This window comes from Apis cerana, linkage group LG14 (genome assembly GCF_029169275.1).
Source record: "Apis cerana isolate GH-2021 linkage group LG14, AcerK_1.0, whole genome shotgun sequence".
Taxonomy (NCBI): Eukaryota; Metazoa; Arthropoda; class Insecta; order Hymenoptera; family Apidae; genus Apis; species Apis cerana.
The window spans coordinates 8512349-8523390 of NC_083865.1; the positions used below are offsets into that span (position 1 = coordinate 8512349).

The 11042-nt window shown below is 40.0% G+C and overlaps 1 long non-coding RNA gene across 1 annotated transcript; it reads right to left on the minus strand.

The window, feature by feature from the left end:
- Window positions 1–1500: 1500 nt before the first annotated feature.
- LOC133667262 (uncharacterized) lies at window positions 1501–8005 on the minus strand. Its single transcript, XR_009832589.1, has 3 exons — window positions 5443–8005; window positions 4791–5339; window positions 1501–4682 (listed from the first exon to the last, which is right to left on the minus strand). It is a non-coding gene; the product is annotated as an uncharacterized LOC133667262 (long non-coding RNA).
- Window positions 8006–11042: the final 3037 nt, after the last annotated feature.

Genomic DNA, 11042 nt, shown 5'->3' on the forward strand with positions numbered 1-11042 from the left:
GTCCTAGATCGTTCCGGTTGTAAATCTCTCGTCCAATTATCGATCTCCTTATCGTCTAAAAAAAAAAAGGAAAAAGAAAAGAAGAGAAAAAAGGAAAAAAGGAGAGGAAAAAACGAATCGACTCTGACAACAATGTGTAACCGATCCCGATATAATATCGCGAGCAAAAAACGCGAGGTTCGGCCGACGTAAGTGTGAAACAGCGGCGCGAGAGATACGTATCTGGTCTGATGGCGAGCCATGAAAAGGGGGCGTAGTCAGGAACCCGCAAATAAATGCAAATTGCCTCAGACCTCCGATCCGCCTACCTGACAACGTACACAACAGCCCCGGAACACCGTTACGCTGTAAATAATCCACCCCCTTTCGAGCACCCAACTCCCTTCTTCCTCTCGCTATTTTCCCTATTCGCTCTTCCTCCTCCTCCACGACGCCATTCATCGCAGAGAGATCGACGCGTAAATAAAGTGTGTCCGGCGAGAGGGATAAAATGGCGGTTCGATCCTGCTGGTTCTTCCAAGAAAGAAATGACATGTCATCGGTTCGAAAAATTATGGTTTCTGGATGCTCGACGTTTGTGCGGTTTCGTAGTTCTTTCTTTTTTCAAAAGTTTAACGAAACTCGAGGATTTTGATGATGGATCGAGGAAAGATGAAGAAGGAAGAATTTCGTAAAAGAATGGAAGAAAGAATGGAGAAAGGAGAGTTAATTGTGTAAATTCTAAAAGAATATAAAAATGGAGAAATTCCACAATTCTGAATCGAGAATTCTGTGAAAAGTTATAGAAAGGGATGTGGCTCGAGTAGCAGGAAAAGTTAATGGCATAGAAATCTTGATCGAGATCTAAGAATGGAAAGAAGAGGTAACGGAAGATGGAGTAGAATAATTGGCGCAAATCTTGGAGTTTAATTTTCAGGAAAGAAAAAAAAAAAAAGAAGGAAGACATAATTAAGGGAATGATATAGAGTTGTAGCTCGATTAAACTTACTTTGTCGAAAGGATAATCGAAAGAAGAGGTGGCAGGGTGAAACTGGTCCGTTCTTCTTTGACCGGGCTACTGGCCGCTATCGAAATTTTTCACGGAACACAATGAGATCGATCTCGACACGGAGGACCACCTTCCAAAGGGAGTTGATTTTTTGCCGGCAAATAACTCGACTGGGGATTCTTTGTCGGTCCACAAGAAGGGATTTCAATGCGACTTTGACGAGGATGTTGACAGATTCGCAGCAGCAGCAACCGTAGGGGTTCTTCGCTATATTGTCGAAGACGTTGTCGATACTAGACTCCATTTTATATTGTTTTACGCTCTTTTTTCTCCTCGATTCTTTTCCAAAAGTTTTATTCTTTATTACCATTCCACCTTTATTAACATTCTTATCCAACCAGCTCGATTCGTATTTTCAATTACATTCCATTTCATAAAGAGCCAAAACAAAAAAAAAGACCAACTTCCACATCGATTAGAAATTTAAGAAAAATATTATCTAGAGAAAAAAATTCTTCGTTTTTTTTTTTTTTTTTTGATGTAAATGAGATAAATTCTATTTGAAGGGAAACTTGATCGATCGGTGGAAACAGTTTACCGTTTCGATAAAGAAGATGAAGAGGAAACTTTGGTCGTATCAACATCACAGCAGCGGCCCTTCGCTTTTTTCCCGGCTCCCACCAGGACATGCTGAAAGCAACCCCGTCAAGGATGTTGACGGCCGGCCAGCAGGATGTCTTGTAACACGGAAAATTTCTCAACTCGGTTCAAGCTCCTGGAACTTTGTTGGTAGAAGGCAAGAGCAGACCGCGTTAAAGCCTTACTTTTGGTTACACTTCCCGTCACGGACCGATCGTTTAGAAAATTATTCAAGTCTTCCTCTTTCATCGCGCAATGGCGTAACAAAATTGTTTCGGAAACAATTTTGTAAAGGATATTTGAATTTTTCGATCGATTCCTTTGTAGTCCTCGTCAGGTTTCAAAGAATTTCTTAAGATTCTTTCGAAGAAACCATCCCTTTAAAATATGTTATTTATATAGCAAGAACCCTTTCGAATATTACCCTCGATCAATCCTCTCCAGTTCTAATTTTCAAAGTATTCCATCGACAATTATTTTCTTCTTTTATGAAAAATCATTGTTGCTTTTATAATTCTATTCTCGCATCCCTGTAACAAAATTTAATTTTTCTCGTATCCATCCCTCCCCGAACGTTAATCGACGAATATCTTCAACATTTCTCTTCTCTCTTCATGGCTCTAATTCCGCATCATCTAATTTTATTCCTCTCGCCACGAAATTTTCCATCAAAATTTCATCCCTTTCCACCAAACGTTAATCCCAATCGACGAATATCTTCAACGTTTCTTTCCTTTTCTTTCTTCACGGTTCTAATTCCGCATCATCCCATTTTAGTCCTTTCAACACGAAATTTTCCATCGACTTCTAATTGCGACAGAATTCAATTTTTCTCTTTTTATCATTCCTTTTCACCAAATGACGATATCTTCGACGTTTCTTTCCTCTTCTCTCTTCACGGTTCTAATTCCGCATCGTCCCATTTTAGTCCTCTCATCACGAAATTTTCCATCGACTTCTAATTGCGACAGAATTCAATTTTTCTCTTTTTATTATTCCTTTCCACCAAACGACGATATCTTCGACGTTTCTTTCCTCTTCTCTCTTCACGGCTTTAATTCCGCATCATCCAATTTTATTCTTCTCGCCACCAAAATTTTCCACCAAATTCCAATCCTAATTGTCGAACATCCTCAAGATTTCTACGCCAGTGAAACGTGCAAACGTTTTCCTCTCGCAAGATCGAGACGAAACGGAAAGCGAGGGAGGAAGGAAGCGCTGTCACTTCGTTGAGCAGGTCGGTTGTTCCAGGTCCAATCGTAAATCTGATTCGAATCGGATATTGTGCGAAAACAATTCGCTAAGAAGGACGAAGGCATAATGGTTATACTAGGCTGACAGTAAACTCATCATTCCTGATATACGACTCTGATCATTCAAAGCTTGAGAAATTCGACGCCTTTTAACGCATTATTACGTTATTACGAGAAGTCCGACCTCGTCGATAATCGGGAGAGCTTGCAGGCCTATTTCCTAAATTCCTCGTGGCTGGCTCGCTCGCAAAACCATTACGCGAAGCCTAGTCACGTGGAAGAGTTATGACGTAGATTATTCGCGTTAAAATTGGAGCTTACGGATGTTGGACCTCGATGGAGATAGATAAATTTCGCGGAATTCATTCGAGATGTAATTTATTATTGGTTGGCTGTGAAGCAAGTCGTTAAAGGTGTTTTGATGAAGTTTCGTTTATCTTTAAACTGGAGCAACGTTCAATTTCGTTTCAAATAGGTCGAAGGGGATTTTAAGTAGCGCGAGACCAACGATTTCGTTAAAATTGAATTTTTTGGGTGTTGAATCGATGGAATTCATTCGAGAATTGTAATTTATATTACTTGTGAAGCAAGTTGTTAAAGGTATTTCCTTTTTAAGGATTTTTAATTTTGTTCCAAATAGTTCGAAGAGGATTTTAAATAATGATTTTGTTATGTAAAATTGAATTTTTTAAATATTGAATCTATGGAATTCATCCGAATTTATATTGCTCGACTGTGAAGCAAGTTGTTTTTAAAGGTGTTTCGTTTAAAAGATTTTTAATTTTGTTCCAAATAGTTCAAAGGGAATTTTAAGTAGCACGAGTCGATAATTTTATTAATGTTAAAATTGGATGTTTCCAATCGATGGAGATAAATTTCGTGGAATTCACTCGAGATATAATTCATATATTGCTTGGCTGTGAAACAAAACACCTTATTAAAGGTGTTTCATTTAAAGGATTTTTAATTTTGTTCCAAATAGTTCAAAGAGAATTTTAAGTAGTACGAGTCGATGATTTTTATTGCGTTAAAATTGGATCTTTTGTACGTTGGATGGATAAATTTCGTGGAATTCACTCGAGATTTATATCGCTTGGCTGTGAAGCGAGTGTTCAAAGTGGAGGATATTTTGTTTGAAATAACGATGAGAAATTAAAATAGCACAAATCGATAAATCGACGCGAGAAATTATATTTTTCGTTTATTTTTAACGTAGTCAAAATAAAGAACGAGAAGTTTCGAAATACATCGTGTTCTCGGATTCGTTTCGCGCCATCGATTCGATGAAATCTTTTTACTATTGGTTTGGCTATTCGATTCGAAAAACCTTTTATAAAGCCGCGATCACCGTGATATTAATTAATGAATTACACGATGAATTTCTTCTTTAGAAACAACAACAAAATGCAACGAAAGAAGTTGAAGAAATTAATTTGGGGAAACAATTTTCCATCGTAACGAATTGGATATTAATTTTGATTGCAATTTGGAATTGCTCCGAATTCAAATAACATTAAAAAGAAAATAAAAGAATATCTCATATCTGATATTTAGATAGAAAAAGATTTGGATTTTCTATCCTCTCTCTGACGTCTACGAGAGGGAACAAGATGCTCCGGTTGTAGGTAAGCAGCACGTGACAGACGGGACGTCAGGGCCATTTTCTCTCGAAATGGGACGTCCTTCGCGTGTAAGTGGTAAAATCTCGAGTCGTAAAGTCATCAGATCGTAAACTCATAAATATTCGTCATTATCGCTCATAATCCTCATTGTTGTCGGTGAACCGGGCTCCGTACACCTCCCTGAAAAAAAAGGGACCAGCCTTTTCGTCTCCCAGTTGGAAAAATCTGGCGGAAGGAAGAACGCGACCGAGAGAAAAAAAAAAGAAATAAAAAAAAAAAGTATGGTACCTGATCTTCTTCACTTTTTTTTCGCTCTTACATCATACTGGCTTTTACCCCTTTTTAAAATTTATGATTCTAATTTTTTGCTCCCTTTGCTTGACTCTTGAAACGTGCTTGTTTCCATTATAAATTCTTGAAACTCATTTTTGCACTTTTGGAAATCTTTTTCGAAGAGAAAAGGAAAATCGGGATCGCAGTTAGACCCGCTTTAACTCGCCTCGGGACTACCGTTTTCCTCCCTTTTATTCCAAATTATCACAGATCTCTCCTTCTTCCTTTTATTCAGAATCTGTACCATTATTAAAATTTATATCTTTCAAGAATCGTCGATTCCTTTGCTTTTAATCACAATTGTTCCTGCTATTTATTCTTCTTTCGGAATAACATTCGTCGAAACGTGCAAATTTTTATTTCTAAATATAAACAAAGGATCCAGCTTTTCGAAAAGATAAACTTCTTCTCGTCTGATCGCAAAATCGATATCGTTATTCTCCTTTCGATTCAATCAAGATTCCAATCATTCGAATAAATGACTTTTTAATAAAGGATCCATTTCTAAAAAGGGGAAACGTGAAATGTTATTATCGTCGTTGTCGCTTTGATTTCTCCTCTTTAACTCGGAATCGACATCGCTATTGACATTATTATTATTACTTACTTATTTTTTTCGATCCAACGAGGATATCGCATAGGAGAGGAGGAAGAAGGCGCGAAAATCTGGAGTTTTATTTGCACGGGGAAACAAAGGATTTCCATCTCGAAAAGGAAAAGTTTCTCACCACGTGAAACGTTATTATCACCGCGAGATTTGCCCGGTTCCTGTTGCACCTTCGATTCTCGTTATCGACGCTCGTTAATCAGCAATTACCTCGTCATTCTCGTTACACGCCACTCCTCGTGTACGAGGATAATCGACCTCGATCGAGAATAGAACGAACACCATGAAAGGAAGAAGCAATTTTACTCCGAGGATCGGATTGTCTTCCGGCTTGGTCGAAGAAAATCCGCTCACCATCGCAAATTTTATTTGTATCGCGTCCAATGATCGTTAACCGGAACATCGGGGCCCCGTGAATCGGCTCGTTCGATCGTAGGCGTTCCCCCTGGATCGGATCTATCCGTCTATCCCCCCATGAAATTCATCCAAGTCCGAGAGAATTATCGTTTCAACTGAACCGTGAGAAAGATTCTTTCGATAAAGAGTTTGCTAAGTGAGCGCGCTGCTTTTTAGTCGCGCCGCTTTTTGCCTGCGACAACACAGTACAGGTGTGATGAAACCTTTCGATACAGATTTCTCTTTAGGAAAATAGTTTTAAAGGGTGGTGAAGGGAGCGAAGAAGAGAAGATTTTAAAAATCCTAACATTCGCGATATACGAGATAGACACAATTTTCTTCAGATCGTTCATTATGCAAAGCTTTCTCTCTTGTTGACGATATGTTTTCTTTTTTTTACAACTTCCAAGGTGGAAGAAAAACAAAGTAAAAGTAAAAGGAGATATTGGTCGATATATATATATATATATATACGGATGTTAATTTCTCGAAGGAAAGAGAACGACTCGTTAGAGTGGACGAAAGATCGAGTGGCGCGTAGGATGATCGCAGCAGGGAGAAGGATGGTGGAACAGGTTAATCGAAAATTAATATCGCGTAAAGTGTACGACAGAGATTGCCACGGGTTGCCCTTCTCTGACGATTAAACATTATTATAGCGGATAACGCAGCAATTATAGTTTTTGCCCCGATACTTTGCCGGATACTTTGTGCGACGTCGTTCTAAACGCGTATCCACGAGGTTACCGCAATGGAACGTTTCTTGTCTCGAAGGAGAAAACACTCGGAATCGCGTTCAACCGTGCGCCCCGAGAACCCTCTCGTTTAATTAGACATCACTCTGAATGAACGACAAGTTGCAAGTGGAATTTTACTTGGAAACAGATTTTTCTTTGCCGCGTTATCTCGACCGTTTCTCACCTCGTCATTCTCGCTCCGTGTAGATTCGAATGCGAAATGGAATATCGCCAATTCTACCCGCTCTTTAAATAACCGAGATTTAAATTCTCACGAATTCTACTTACTCGAGGCGTAGAAATTTGAAACGAGATAAATATAGAAATATTACGAATTTAATCTACAAAATTATATTCCACATCTTCGATCTTACCAATTTTAAACGTTTCCTTCTCCATCCTTATTCTAATCTCCAACTCCTTTAGTTCTCTCTTTCTCTCTCTTCAGTCAAATGATCACGTTTCCCTTCGGTTCCCTTTTTCTTTTCTTTCAGGCGTTCTGTCAACGCTGCCATATTTTTTTCTCGAATTCCATTCACGAGTCGAGCCGCGAGGAAGTTCATGGACTACTTAGCCGCCGCCGCTGCTGGTGACTTTGATCCACATTCACGTTCTAAACACACACTCGTCATGGACGTTGAGTAATCGTGGTTACGTCATTGATCGTGAAATTACACGATCGATCTTGCTAATCGCTGGCAATCGCGCATCGACGCACAAACGCGTTATTAGTCGGTGTAATACGTAGAAATCTCGTGCTTTGAAGTATCTTTTTACTCGTGGCGTAAGAGATAATAATGAAGGAAATTTCTGCCTCGATCGTTTGTCCAGGCGTTTTGTGTTTCTGCGTATTTTCCAGAAAGGTCGATTCGTTTTTTCTATCGATCATTAATATTAGATTTTAGAGATTCAAGGGTAAAGATCAATACATATATATATATTAATACGTATATATATGTCATGTCGAAATTGAATAAGATTAATGAGGATTTTACTACGTTCCTAATTTGTTATTTATTTTTCAATTGTACTTATTACATGTAACTTTTGTGAAATTTTTTAGCGGAAGGTAATAAGAATTAAAAAAAAGATATCGATTTTCCTGATTGAGAAAATGGAACGATAGACTGGCACGATATGGTCGATTAATTCAAACACTGTGATTTCCCGTGTACGGCGTGTCTTCTCGCGTTGCATGCGTCTCCTGCTAGGCGATAAAATTGCACCGCTTAATGACCACCGCTTGATGAAGTCGCCTAAGTGAAAAAATATGCAAACGACTTTTTTCTAAGAGCCTTCTTGCAGTCGTAAGTATTCAGAAATAGTCGATGAATCGTGCCGCTCCCTACTTCGCTTCTCAAAAGACACCGATGTAATCGTCTACCATCTTTTCTTGCAAAAAAAAAAGAAAAAAAGTAGAAAAATCCATATTTCTCGTTTACAGCATGAAAAAAATTCAATTACGAAAATTCAGAATCTCGGAACGCCACGAAGAAATGGCATGAATTGCGAAAAATGCATTCCATTTCTAATTTAATAATTACGAAATTGAAGTCTAAAATTCCCAAGATTTTTCATGGATATTCCGTAGAACAAATATTCGTATAAATAATGGAGAAACAGCATCCAATTTCTAATTTAATAATCGTAATTGAAACCCAAAATCTTCGATCCAAAGATAGGATGAATATTCGTATAACTATTAGTAATGGAGAAACAGCATCCAACTTTTAATTTAATAATTGAAATCCAAAATGTTTGCACCAAAGATATTCCATAGAAGAAATATTCGTAAAAGTACAAAGAGTGGAGAAACAGCATCCAATTTCTAATTTAATAATCGTAATTGAAATCCAAAATTTTTACTCCAAAGATATTCCATAGAAGGAAGAATATTCGTATAATTACGAAGAGTGGAGAAACAGCAATTTTTAATTTAATAATCGAAATCGAAACAAAATTTTCGATCCAAAGATATTTCAAAAATAGGAATATTCGTATAACTACGAAGAGTGGAGAAATAGCAATTTTTAATTTAATAATCGAAATCGAAACAAAATTTCCGATCCAAAGATATTTCAAAGATAGGACGAATATTCGTATAACTGCGAATAATAGAGAAACAGCATCCAATTTCTAATTTAACGATCGGAATCGAAAACCAAAATCTTCGCTCGAAAGATAGAAGAAGCACGGGACAAAGAATACGCGTAACCGCGAGAAGTCGAGGAGGCAGCGGCCATTACGATCGAGAATATGAAACACTGGGACGCTAACATATGACATCCGGATCACAATGACGCCTCCCATCGCGGAATGCTGTTCATCATGTCGGGTCTCACCGCGGGTTACCACGACGGTAGCCACGACTTCATTCAATAACGAGATCGAGGAATTCTTTTCGGTCTCGCTGCTAGTCTGCCCCCGTCCGGATCTATCGGGGCTTAATAAGATCAAGAAAACCGAGGTGGAAGAAAGAGAGACGGGCAGAGAGACGGAGGGAGAGGCGAAGATGTAATTTTGTACGCACATTGTCCAGCCGGACGATGAAGGCCTTCGTTTCTCTTCTTTTTTTTCTTTTTTTCCCCTCTTTCCACGTCCTGTCGGCTAAACGACGCGGCTTCTGTTTCTTTTTTCCTTTCTTTCTTTCTTTTCTTTTTCTTTTTTTTTTCAGAATCGTTTCAACCGATTCTACGTCGAAGTAACCGAGATTACTTGCTTTGCTTTGATTCGAGTTCACGTCTGTGGCGACGTTTCATGCAAAAATAGAAATTTTACGATCCTGACGATTCTTCGATCCCTCTTTTCTTTCTGGGAAAAATTCAACACAGTCTACCCGTCAAATTGATCAAATCTTCCCCCATCCCTTCTTCGGATCGCTCTATTTCGACCTAAGATAAACGAAAATACTTCTCTCACCAAAAAAAAAAAATCCAAAAGATCAGCACAAAATACTCCATCCTTTCCCAAATCAATTTTTCCATCGTTCCTTCGACATTTGCAAATTGCAATCCTCTCCGGGATATAGAGGTTGAAAAATATTCTTCGATATTTCCTGTGGAAAAAAGGAAAAGATCGAACAGGTGAGAGCACCACCTCCTCCTCCTTCTCCTGCTCGAATCGTCTCCGAAACTCCATCCAACTTGATCCATTCCCCCGTGAAGGGTCCCCGGCTCACGGGATCGCGAACGAGCGCAATCCCACCGAATAGAAGCGTGGTCGTGCACCGACCTGTGCACGTACGCTCGTGGTAGAGGCGTAAGACGGTAGCCCCGCGTGCGTTTCACCGTGACGGCCGCCATTGTCCATTCGAGTCGACACGTGGAAGTGGACTCGTGTTTTCCTCGCGGCGCGTTGCGTGCACGCGGCACGCAGACACACGCGAGACCGACCAGGTGAAACAGCCGGCCGTTTTTCGCCTCCTCGATGGAGGAGAGAGAGAGAGAGAGAGAGGAGGAACTGGTGCGCGCTTCGAGGCAGGCGGCCGCATGATAAATGCATCCGAGCCGGCCGACATGCAGCAAATGAGGGACGCCTTCGTTCCTTCCTTCCTTCCTTCGTTTCAAAAGTGGAAGCGTGTACACGCGTTAAAGGATCCGCCGACGGCCACGGAATTACGGCGCTGCCTGCCTCGAAATCGATCTTTCTCCTTTTCCTCTCTCTCCCTTTCCTTCTTTCGATCGATCGAATCGGAGCAATGTCCTTTTTCGGAGGACAACTCTCATCCTCGTTGCTCGGCCATCGATCGAGACGGTCGCTCGTTCGGCAAAGAGATCGAGAGAGGAGACGATAAGATCGGACAAGAGTTTGACGGTGGCTCGACGAGTTGTTTCGTTAGCACGTGGCTCTAATTTCGCACGTCGAATCGAACTTATCGTCTCGTTCTTTTCGTTTTTTCGTTTTTTTAAGGATAAATAGGTGGTACGATTCGAACGTCGGAGGGAAAAACGGAGCGGAGAACGGTTGAAGACGGTTTCATTGTTGGTTTCAAGGTGGAGCGAGAGATCTGTGAAACGGTGATTTATATCAAAACAATAGACATATCCTTAGACTCGGTACAATATGACGCCGTGCGGAGGATAATAAAGGTATGGTTTTTGCTTGGAGCGAGGAAATCTCGCTTTATTCTTATGCTCCGTTATAAAAAGGATGGAGAATTCTCTTTAGCGGTATACATCTCGTTTTTCCTTCTTTTCACGTACAATTTCGAAATTTGAACGGTCTACACGTGCAACGTCCACTATGTTCGCGCGAACAAAGAGTCGAGATCCCCTGGATAATTGCGAGCTGTGTCCAATTTGAGTTATGTACCGCGTGTTGTGTTGTGTGTCACTTGCTTCACTTCTCCGCCCACGAGCACGATTTTAATATAATTCAGCACGAGGAAACCTTCGATCTCCTCCTCCTTCTCCCCCGCCAAATATTATTTCTCGATTACGATTAACGTTCTCGAAAACTTCCTTCTCG